Here is a 12,654-nt window from a genome sequence, read left to right on the forward strand (position 1 = left end):
CCTAATCATAACACATACGAGGGAGTGTACTTTCTCTGAGCTCATCCCACAACTGCCTCCTGCATAGGGTCCTTTCCCAGACCATCATAAAATACACTTGGTATCAAGCGGTAATCTACAGCCAGTCTAATGCTATTCCTGTGTGAATCACACTCGAAATTCTTTAGCTAAAAAAATAACAGTGGTTCAGGAGGCTTTTCCCAAATAAGCTAATGGCAAATCCGCCAGGGTTAACTGCACAAGATAAATGCACAGGCTGCAGACGCTGCATTTTAGTAAGTCATAAGACAAAAGCTTGTCAAAGTCAATCAACTCCCCACACTATGACAAGGCCACCAAGCTGGAGCCTACACTGATCTCACACTTCCAAATCCTCTTCTCTGTAAGCTCTGGAACACTGTGGTCGACAAGGCATAAATATCTAAATCTTGTCAAAAAATATAATTCACTTGGTAAATTTTAGTAGTTAGATCTTCTGCCATTGTAAATACTTACAGCACTTCCAAAGAGTAGAATGAGACTATAAACTGAATGATTCTTCTAGCTTAGGTAAGCAGATCTGAATGTTGAATCTAGTCCTTTGGTGAGCCGGCAGAAGGAAGGTAGACTGTTAGCTTATGAACCCTCCATGCCTGGCGTGATAAAAGCAACTTTCCCCAGGTGGGAAAAGCAGTAACAACAATGGAATTACAGACATGCCATTTGGAAATGCTTAAAACTTTTTTTTTTTAAATTTCTACTCTGAGCATTAGTTTAGCTCAAAACTACTTGACTTAGTAAGAGCTTCAAATAATTACTTTCTAGGTGGTGCTGGCTAAGGCAAGTTTTTATTTCAACTAAATATATTTCTTTGGAGATAAGAGTTCCAAAATTCAGACATTTGTAAATGTGGTTTGGTAGAGGATCCTGCTGGAGAACATGCCAAGCACTCAACCTTCGAGTCCACACCAAAATATTCCAGCAAACTAAATGTCAAAGTTTAAAATCTTCCTTTCCAACTTTCTTTGTTAAACTATTCGTCATCAATATATCATATAATGTGTGTGATATATGACTAGCTGTACAAATCATCAATACCACCTTTACAACTATCTATGTCCACACCCAAGGTGCCAATCATTTAAACAGACAATTCTTTCTTGAGCCTAGAAATAGAAAACTTCGACTTCCCACGTCCTCCTCCCACCCCCCAAACCTAGTAATTGCTTGGCGGTCTGAGGGCATTCCCTGCAGTGTCAACAATGAGGAAGGAACCTGCCAAGGTCGCCCCCCACCCAGCACAGCAGTACTGCTTTGCATTTCGTTAGAAAGTAGCATGCAAACAAGAAAAAACACACATTGTTAGACTAATAGATTCTATCAAGAAAAATCAGGAAGACAATTTTTCCTAAGTCTGGATATCAGCATCTGGGCAACATAGTGAATTTTCACATTTGTTCAATGTGACAGCAGATTAAATATTCAGTAAAACAACTTGCTGAGGCCTGTCCTTAGTCAACTAATATCACACTTAGATTGTAACAACACCAAAACGACATATAATTTTTATAACTTAACAGCCACTAATTTGCAGATGCTAAAAAATGTGAATTTAAATCTCTTGCTAGCCACAGTACTTCTTTCGATCAATCGGGTTAGCATGAAAATGAAGCACCTTACAGATTAAATTCAAATCTGTCCTCCTTTACCCTGTTAAAAAAAAATAACTGAACACGACTAACCTCACATACTCCTCAATGTAATTTAGGATAATTAACTTTCATACAGTGTATTGTATCACTGAACAAATCAACAGCAGGGCAAGTATGTAAAATAAAGCAAGTAGTTTCATTATTCTCATAGAGCAAACCTGAGAAGGCAGTTATGTTAAAGATAACCTGACAAAATTCAATTATTATCCTAGAAAAATTCAAATTAGTAGTTTAAACTAAACTCTTGACCACACACACACACAAATATTCTTTCATAGGGCTTAGTTCAAATATAACTGAACATATTCCCCTTTCAAACAGCGTACTCACCCAGATTCCATCTACTCTCTACATTAGCATTTTCCAAGTTTTCAGTCCCCTGAACACTGACACTCTCAAAGGTGGGCTTCCTTCAAAAGCAAAACATTCAAGCATATACAATAAAACCCAACTGCTGCAACAGAAATTTCCTAAAAATCTCCCCCTTGAATTACATACGTAGCTTTTAAGTACATCAAGCCCGTTGTCTGCAGTTCCCTGTCATCAGAAGGCTGTGGAAAGCTGATGGAAACCTAGTCTGCAAAAGGTAATGAGCAAGACCAGCGCCACCCAGGCGGGACCCTGCTGGAGAAGGGCATGCTCGGTGGGAAAGCCCAGAGTGGTTCCAAGTTACTTCATTCCTCAGCTAGAGAGTTCACATGGGTCAAAGAAAAAGTCGTCTTCCTGCTGCCTGCTCTGCCCACCAAATGAAGAAAGCGCGCATAAAGAATAGTTTTAATGATGCAACTGTAATTCTATGATAATTTTTATAATTCTATTGTTGCTGGGAATTTTTTCTGGTTTTGTGTGTATGATTTTTACTTTGCTTTCTGTCACCTCTCCTCAACTGTGTTTTCATTTTTGTCATTTTATTCCACCCAGAAAATAGACACCAAATTATATGTCTATAACATACGGTCTAATCATCTTTATTTATAAAGTACTATAAACTGATGTATATATTTCCAGATACAAGACAACCCTGTAAACACACAGTCCAGGTTTCAATATATAAAAATGAAATATCAATTTTGATTCATTTGTAAAATAATTTGCTTATTCATTTCACATTGCATTTAAAAATAAAGGCTCATTTTAATGTAGATTTATAGGTTCCATCACATAGTTACAAAGCTGATAAATCCCTGTTTTATTATTCAGTCAACCCTACACTGAGAAATGATGAATACAAATGTAATCATACATCCATCATATGAACGTAAGTACATATGGAAGCAATGTAAATAAATGTAAAATCACTAAAGGAAAACACATTAATTTTAAGATTCAGCTCAGAAAAATCAGTAAAGCAACTAATCTTCCTCAATTCTATGATTTACTTTTCCACAATCTAAATTCCGGTTGTTGTCCCCTTGCCAGCCCCCAGTGTAGATGCATTAACCAATCAGGACCAAGCCGGTCAGACTCTGGATCGAGGCATGCATTTTTACGACTTCAAACTGCTACCACAGTGCTCTCCTGTCAAGCAGTTCTGGCATTAACTAGTGTAAGTATTTTATGTTCACATTCACCTACAGCAAAGTCTTTTTCTAAAAAATACGAAAAAATATAGGTCTTTTTTAACTACAGAGAAAACACTTTAGATACTTAAATAAGATGTCACCTGTGCCAACTAGTACAGAAAGGGGAAGGTTTGCTTTATGAGAACTCATTGAAAATACATTTCGGTAGCAGCTAGCTCTGAAGAAATTCATCTCTATCAAAATGAACAAATACAAAATTTTTTTTAAGATTTTATTTATTTTTAGAGAGAGAGAGAAAGAGAGAGAGAAACATCAATGTGCGGTTGCTGGGGGCTATGGCCTGCAACCCAGGCATGTACCCTGGCTGGGAATCGAACCTGGGACACTTTGGTTCCCAGCCCGAGCTCAATCCACTGAGCTATACCAGCCAGGGACAAAATTTTTTAAAAAGAAGTCATTCTATATATGGGAAGTAAATAAACTTCCCTATCTACCTCCAAGTTTTCACTGGTCCACAATAGGGCAATTTGGTAAGTTTAGTAGATTTAATTTTATTTGATTCAAAGTAGCATCTTCTATTTTATGTTCTTCTTACTTTTTTTAAAAGTTAAATGTATTTTCAAATAAATACTCCAGTACATGACAGATTTATTTCAATATACTTTTTGGAAAAATATTGGCTATAAGTCATTTTCTGAAACGGGTTGCTCCATGGAATCCAGAAGTCTCAGAACTACTGACACAGCACTGGATTACTGACACTGATTAACAATGGTAGAGCTCTACAATCCAGCTCAGATACCTCTCATCAGCCCTGGGTGCCCTGCCCTCTTAACTCCCCTCCTCTAGGACTGAACTGTGTCTCCGCAAAATTCCTATGTTGAAGCGCTATGTACCCCGCCTCAATGTGATGGTATTTGGAGATGGGCCTTTGAGGAATTAGATTTGGATGCGATCATAAGGGTGGAGGCCATCATGGTAGTACCCTTATAAGAAAGACACTAGAGAGCTTGCTCACTCTTTCACCCTCCCCTTGCTCTCTCTCACATCACCATGTGAGGTCAAGGAGAAAAGGCGGCTATCCACAAGCCAGGAAGGGAACACTCAACCAAAACTGACCAAGCTAGCAACCTTAATCTTGGATTCCCAGCCTCCAGAACTATGAGAAAATAAATCTGTTGTTTAAGCCACCCAGTGTATGGTATCTTGTTATGGCAGTAGAAGCTGAATGCCACTGCTCACGCTCCTCAGCTGGCTGCAATATAAAGATCCTGCTTATGAGACATCTCAATCTCATTATTCAAACAAACATTAAGGGAACTGAGATAGAAAGTCTTGTGGCACTGTGATATGGAAGCAAGCCAAACCATTAATACCATTTAGCCATAAATAGTTAAAAAGAGAACCCAGAGAATTTAAATGAGTTCCCAAACTCACATACCCAGTAAGTGGTAGAGCCAGAATGTATATACCAAATTGGTCTTCAAAGCCAATGCTAGTGGCATTGGTGTTACGGTGGTGAGCAAAGCTGCCTTCCAAAATCAAAAGCACTTTTCCACCAATGCTGTATTATCTCTATTTTAACATCTTTGTTTTCCAGATGAGTCAACTGAACCCAAAGAAGTGAAACAACTTATGTAAGATCACTTCGCGGGTTACTGGCAAAATAACACATGAACCAGGTCCAGTGTCATTTAAATTATTCATTTCCAGTAAGAGTTTAAACGTATTCAAGTTCACAAAATACATTAGTTAAAACAGCCACATGTCTTCATGTAAAAAACTGCTAGTATGAATTTATTTCTATTATATCTCTCTTAGAAAGATCCTAAATAGCTATGTGTTGACAGTCTCATTATTCCACAAAAAAAGGGAAATTTGAGGTTTATCTCAAAACACTATTTTTTTAATATTAAAAGGAGTTGGTTGGGATTAAGGTAGAAACATTTTTCCTATTTTTGTTTATGTCGGGTTTGTGTATATATAGAATTTTATCTTAAACTTGGTATCATGTCTTCACTTTCTAAAATTATCCTACGTCCTGGCTTTCTGGGGATAAAGGATAGAAATCGAATAAGATATAAGGGACCCAATAATCTGATGGGTTACTCATAGTTACAAAACCAAACTCTGTGCAGAAGTTCAAGTTACTAGTGCTGCAGGAAGACAGTGAGGAAGACAGCTCCTTTCAGCCTTCCCATCTTTGTTCACGCAGCTCCACCTGAGAAGCAATCATCTATCTGTCAAGCGAGAAAAAAAGCTCACATAATTTTCTATTATTACCCTGAAATAACCTAGAAAGTACTCAAAACAAACCTCTGGTTTTTGATTCTACTAATTTTACAGGAATCCAATCTTCCCATCTACCAATCATCAGGCAAAATTATACTTCCTGAACAAACATGGAGAAGAGTTTTAAGACTCTTTCCATTGGGGTGAATTCAACTGGTCTATAAAATTTTCCAACAGCCCACATTTCACAGGATCACTGCGATCCGATGTCAGCAAAAAGGAAAGAAAAAAAACTGCACCAGTTCCACGGCTTCTACGTGTAAGCTCTCTTCTGACCACACACCACCACCGCTCAGCTCCTCTTGGGCTCCAAATCCAGACTAATTTGCACAACTGCTCATGAGTCATTCGCAAAATTTCTTTCCTAACACGTCTTTAAAAAGGTAACATTAGAAAGTACTACAGATCTGTGAAACTCTAGGGAAGAAACATGCTGTATGGCCCCAGATTTTTACCGGGGTTTGGAAAGAGAGTAGGTGCAGGTGGGGCAGGGGCCAGGGGTGGGGGGATAAAGAAGTAAGTGGAAGCTGGGAATCTATAGCCAAAAAGTTAATGTTTTGAAACTATCTGAAAAAGTGTTAGGCAAAGCTAATTTTTTTTTTTAACTAACAAAGTCAAAAGTAACACTATTAGAGTTACACATTCAGATCAGTACAGTATCCAGCGTTTACTTGGAAATGCATTATTTTCATTCCACATGTCTAGAAAACATTTGCTAAGTTCCTCTTTTGCACCAGACACTGGTCTACCACTCAAAAGTTCTTCCTCAAACCAGCCCTCAGGGAATTCACAGTCTAGCAGGGAAGACAGATATATAAACAAATAATTATACCACATCTGATTAAGGGCTATAGCAGAAGTACAGGAAGGGCAAGGCAAAGTAGACTACTCCCTTGGGGCAGGCGGGTAGGTCAAGGAAGGCATTATGGCCTCACAATGTTTAGGCTCATTCACCTCTCCTTTTAAATGTACAAATGCTACTGCTAACATGGAATTGACACCCCCCTGCCATACATAGGGGTTAAAGAAATAAAAGCACCAATCACAAAGCCCATTACATACAAAACAGAAACAAAGATCTTGTGAGCATCTAGCAACACCCTATATGTGGCTGAGCAAAATGAGTTTTTTATAGAATAAATAACTTTAGAGCCAAAGGGATTTCAGCATTCATGTATCTCTAGTCCTTGCCTTTCACAGATGGAGAACCTGAAGCCAGAAGTTAGTTTCTTGTTCAGGTTACCCAGTAAGTCAGTTGTAGACACAGCCTAGATGTCAGGTCCTGACTAATAATTGCATTGCCTTTCCCTGTGCAGACTGCCCTACCCGGATGAGAAGAAAAGGGGTGAGACACTGTTAAGGAGAGGACAGGGAATAGAGAGGTCCTTTATGGCTGTCCAAGGGCCAGAAGAAATGAGCCCTGAGATGAGGCATCCAAAAACATCCTTATACCCTCCCATTCCTTTAAAAAAAAATTATAAGTTTCCAAAAATAAAGAAGCTACTGTCAAGAAATTATCTACTCTTCCCAATCAGAGAGAATTATTAAATTCATACTCAGTCTGGATATATCTCCCTGTTGTTACTTAGCTAAGTCTGTAAAATGAAGGTATCAGCAGACAATCTGCCTATACAACTGCAGGGTTGTGAAGAACACAGGAGAATCACCACTATAGCTACAAGTAAAATGCAAAATGCTAAGGAATGATAGTTACACACAGAATTTCAATGGTCACAAAAATTCATCTAGGCTATCCCCTAGAAATGGTTGACTGTATCATCATGTTTAACTTTATTTTTAAAAATCAAGCATTAACATACAGCAATCTCCTACCAATTCCATTTTATCTATTTTCCCCTCAAGTTGTATAAGGAAAACTGTTTCCTCACCCTAGATCCACCCTCCATAATTTCCCTTCTTCTTCCTTTCCTTTAAAAGGGCTCCCCACTATTCAAGAGGCCCTACTACAACCACATAAATAGCAAACATGTCAATACAAGGTTCTTATAAAAAAAAGTGTTTTATATGGTTGAACATGACTTTTACCAGGGCAAGCCAAGGGAGGAAGTAGCACACAGTTACCCATCGTGCCCTGGGGAGGGACAGCTCCATCTGGGGTCCTCTCCTCACTTCACCTGCATCACCGCCTTTCTTCAGCCTGATGGAGGCCTTTGGCATGGTTTAAGCATTTGTTTGTGAACCCACAATACTTACAGCCCTTCATAATTTAAAATTGTGCTTCACTCTCTTTCTCTTGTAGCATTGTCTTTAAAACCTAACTCTCTAAACTTAAATTATGCAAGAAAATCCTAGCACACGTGTTAATATGTTCTCAATCCACAGACCCTACTCACCAAACCAATAAACAAAGAATATCCAGCCATTACCTTTTCCCATGAAATCTTGATTTTAATCTGTACTTTTGGGTTTTGAGACAATTCATCCCCCCGTGAGAAATCGCTCTCTGCTGACCGATAGCTGCTAAGGATACAGACCTGTGTAAAACTTGGCTCTAGCAGTGCAAAGCAGAGGACTTAAATAACTATACTACAAAAAGAGTAAGAGTTAGACTATAGGCACGGACAATTCAGTAATAACTGACTTAATGAGGGAAGAATGCTTCCCAATGTGACATCTGAGCTGACCTTGAAGGATAAGAAAGAGTTTACTGAGCCAAATGTAAGTGGGTAGAAGCACCGTGGGAACAGTAAGTGAAGGGCACAGAATCATAAAAGATAAATGCATTGTAGAGAATGGTAAGTACCTCATCTGCCCGGAACACAGGGTGGGGAGTAGAGGAGAGGGAAAAGGAGGCAGCCAGATAATGAGTGATCAGTATGTCAAGCTCAGATGTTTTAACTCTACCCTGTAGACAATGGAAAACAATATGAATTTTGTGTTTCTAAAGGATTACTTTGGCAGTTGTGTGAGAACAAGTGACACAGTGAAAGGAAACTGGTTAAGAAGCTCCAGTGATCCAGGAAACGGCACCTAAACTAAGACAGAGGCAACAAAGGTGTAAAGGAAGAGATGGAGTCAATAAATATTTAGTAAGTAAAATAGACAGGATTTGAAAATAAATTGGACTGTTTGAAGTAATGGAGAACAAAGTTCCCAGGTTCCTCTCAGTCAAAGGTCAGAGAGTGGTGCCATTCACCTGGACCTGGATTTCCAAAAAGAGTAGGAAAGCGGGGTAAACGAAGCACAAGCTGCTACTTTTAAGGCATTTAAACCAACATGACTGTGTGACATCCAGATGGAAAATCAAGATGGTTAGAGATATGTGTCTGAACAACAGGGTCTGGGTTTCCATGCTAAGGTTTGGAACTACTTTGTCAATGACTGTTATTTGAACCTGAAGAAGTGGATTGCGCCCCAGGCAAACAGAGTAAGAAAAATGCTCATAATAAATCCCCAGATGGGGAGCAAAGAACCTATAAAGGAGGCTGGGAAAGTTCAGCTTAAGAGAAAACACAGCAAACCAAGAGAAGAGTCAAGCTGGGAGGAGCGGACAACACTGAAGGCAAGGGAAGGTAGCTGCAGGCACTGGTAAGGTTTTCAAAGTGTCATAAAAAGATTGCCGAGAACCTCAAAGAGCAGCTTCACTGGACGGTGACAGAAAAAGCCAACTGGCTACTAAAAAGTACTGGAGATAAGTGTAAATCAATCTTAAGTTGGAGAAAAGGCTAGAGAAGAGGGAAGGGGCATCTATGAGGTTGTGGGAAGATGTCTAAGTGTGGTAAGTGTGGTAGTTCAGGAGAGAGAGGGGAAAAAAGGATCAAAAACTGTAAGAAAAGGGTTGAATCTGGGACAGCAAGAGGAACGTCTCCACCTCAGAGACCAAAAGGCAAGGTAAACTGGGAGAGGAAGGAGTTTAAGGAAGCTAGAAAGAGGAGTACATCTGATGTTGTGTTCTCTACCCCAAATGGCATTTAAGACTTGGGAGCACTTAAAGAGGGGGGACAGGGAGAAAAGTGAACATTTTGGAGAAAATATGGTCAATCTCCTAGGATATATTCAGTGACAATTCCCTTATCATTTGTGTCAACATGATTCAAAACAGGGTAAACTGGGTCATTTTCAACATGAGAAGTCATTGGTGCTTTAAACTTCTTAAACTTTGGGATTCCCTGCATAACCTGTCTTCTGATATGTCAACCTGATCTGTAAATCAATATCTATTAAACTACCCAAAGAATATAATGAAATTAATGCTATCTTCTTCTCAGTATAGGGGCAGAAGTTAAAAAATAACTTACTGAAATCACAAGGTCTGAAGAGGGGTGATTTGTTTTGATCATGGTGTGTGCCAAGAACTTGGCTAAACGTATTTCACGAGATACAGTAACTATAACTGCAGATTATATTCTCAAACTGTGAAGCCTGTGTCCCAATAAAATGCCAGTTTAAAAGACAAGACAGTGAGAAGCCCACCATCACCACTAGAACCCCGTAAGAATATGTGAAAGCTTATAAAACAAAACTCCTTTTATAGAGTTGAATCCTTTCCAGGGTGGGCCTTTAAGACATTCTGACAGTACACACAAATACTATCTCTGGAACGGAACCAAAAAGTCACAGCTGCAAGACATCTTCCACTGAAGTTGTAACTGACTCAATAGCTGTTCTTCCTTTGAGCAAGAGAGTCTGTAAAAGCCAGAAGCAGAGCTATTATCCCCTACAAACTGCTTAGTGGAACCACTTTCTCCTGATTCAAATTGTAGCTTTATTAAAAAGCTAAGATGGACAGCATGGCTGGTATAACTTCACAATAAAATTGTAAAAGAAAACATAAATAAAACTTGAAAAAAGTACCTATACATGGTTTTCATTAAGGAAAATTCCCAACTGAACCAAAACTATCATGAAACACAAGGAGATACACATTTTTTAAATTACAAACCATCACCATCACAAACAAGAAATTTGGATTTGCCTTAGCAGAATTTTTTTTTCCAATCCTCTAAGGAATAAGACTGACCAAAAACATTTAGATGATTAATATCAGTAAATATTTTCAATACTGATGTATTTTGAACTTATGATAACTGAATATGTATAGTACTTGGGAATAAAAAGTCAGACATTTTTAAACCAATTATGAATAACTCCAACATAAGAAAACAATTCAGGTAACAAAATCAATGCTTTATTTGTGATGCTTTCCCTGCTGTAGTTTTGAGTACGTTTCTATAGCAACAACAACAAATACTCTTAAACAAATACTTTTGTAGCCAAGATGAAAACCAATAACCACTTTTCTAGTTCATTTCTATTATGGCTAACAAAAAATTCATCCTTCCTAAACTTCACTCCAGAAAATGCAAAACCTAAGGCTTAACTATATAACAGCTTCAGTTAACCACAAATGTCAAATATTCTCATTCTTCAGAAGGAAAGTTAATGACAAAGAAAGTACAATTCCATTACTTCTTTGATTAAAACTCATTCTGAACAACAAAAAAGACAATAGAGGGAAAGAAAGCAATTACTAGCAAATGACTTGCTTGGAAAATTATCTAAATTCTAGAGAAAAAGAACACTGAAAACTTTGTGCCAAAATATAAAGAATTCAATATTTTAAAGCCGAAAGATAAGCAAATTTCTCTGCATAAGTTTCAGGCATGTTTTCAAAATCTCTTTTGTTGGTGCTTATTGTCTTGGAGCAAACAAAATATTGTATTTTACTAACAGAAATAGGCCTGCCTATTTTGTGAGCAAGTTCTCTGTTGAATGCTTTACAAACATCCTTATTTATGCCTCAAAACATCTCTGCACAGCAAGTTCATTCTATATGTGAATAAAATGAGGCTCAGAGAAATAAATAACTTCCTTTAATAAGCATCAAATGCATAATAGCACAGTAGTTAATTGTCAGTCCTCAAGCTACACAAACCCAAATTTGGATCTTGCCTTAACTCTACAACAACTATGAGGAAGATACCTGAGATTTGAATCCAATTCTACTTTATTTGAAATGTTCATCTTAGATGCTCCCTCAAAAATTTTTTTTAATAAAGTAGAAACTGATTTTTTAAAAAAAAAAAGAAGTATGTTCTTGACATTATACTATGATGCTTATGCAACCTCCCAGTAACACTTCACCAAACACCAAAAGGCAGCCTTTACCTACCAGGCTTGCCTACCTATGCTTCACATTTGCATATGGATGCTGTGCATTACAACTTAACTGTTTCTACTCCAACACAATAAATTTTCTCAAAACTACTGTTTAGAAATACATGAGGAACACTATGAAACACAACTGAAAGTTCAAAATGGAAAGTAAACCCTATAAATTTGAGTTAACTATACATGCATTTTTAAAAAGTTCATGCCTATGGGTCCTACAAACACATATACCAGATTTCCCAGAACAGTTCTGATTTCAAATATTTTGTCCCACTGTCTCCTTAAGGAAACTCACACATTCCAACTCACATATAACTTTTTTTAATGAAATAACAATCATCAGACTAGGGACTTGGGAGTAGAAGATACCTGGCAAGCTAGAATAATAAATAGAAGAAACTTGAAAAGACTGCCAAGAAAGGGTTGATTGTTGTTGGGAGGAAAGAAAGAAGGAAGTTCAAGAAATACGGAAGAATCCTCCGGCAGGGCAAAGCAGTAAGATGCACAAGATGTTCTGGGAGACCCTGGGGAGCAGAAGTGGTGAGTGGGGCAGTGGGCTGACCACAATCACTGGATTAGTGGCATACAAAGATAAGCTACAGGTAACGCTGATGTATCACAGCTGGAAAAATCGTTGAGGACTTTGAAAGCCAGAATGACTTTGGGTCAAAGAAGATAGGTAAACTCACCAAAAGACTTACTGTTTTGTTTTGGTAACAGCTTACTGAGAAAGTACTATACAAGTCACCCACTTAGTGTACAATTCAAGGTTTTTAATATAGTCGGATGTGCAACCACAAACGATTACAGTACATATTCATCAAGCACCACCACCCCCCAAAAATATCCCAAACATTCTAACTCATTCTATGACAACCTGATACTAAGGCCAAACAAAGACCTTAGAATAAAGAAAACTACAGACCAGTATCACTAATATAGAGGCAAAAGTCCTCAACAAAATACTGGCAAGCCAAATCCAGCAAGATTATTAAAATCTTACACCATGATCAAAT

At 38.0% G+C, this 12,654-nt stretch overlaps 1 protein-coding gene across 21 annotated transcripts in view; it reads right to left on the reverse strand.

Moving 5' to 3' along the window:
• EPB41L2 (erythrocyte membrane protein band 4.1 like 2) overlaps positions 1-12,654 on the reverse strand; it is a 205,865-nt gene that overhangs the window by 129,357 nt on the left and 63,854 nt on the right. Inside the window, exon 1 of one of the 21 annotated variants that reach the window (XM_036024707.1) lies at positions 2,022-2,141. The exons of the other annotated variants lie outside the window; for them this stretch is intronic. The gene's annotated coding sequence lies outside the window, so the exon portion shown is untranslated. Of the gene's footprint in view, positions 1-2,021; positions 2,142-12,654 lie in introns of those variants that run through there. 21 annotated transcript variants of the gene reach the window in all.

This window comes from Phyllostomus discolor, chromosome 4, assembly GCF_004126475.2.
Source record: "Phyllostomus discolor isolate MPI-MPIP mPhyDis1 chromosome 4, mPhyDis1.pri.v3, whole genome shotgun sequence".
NCBI classification, from domain to species: Eukaryota; Metazoa; Chordata; class Mammalia; order Chiroptera; family Phyllostomidae; genus Phyllostomus; species Phyllostomus discolor.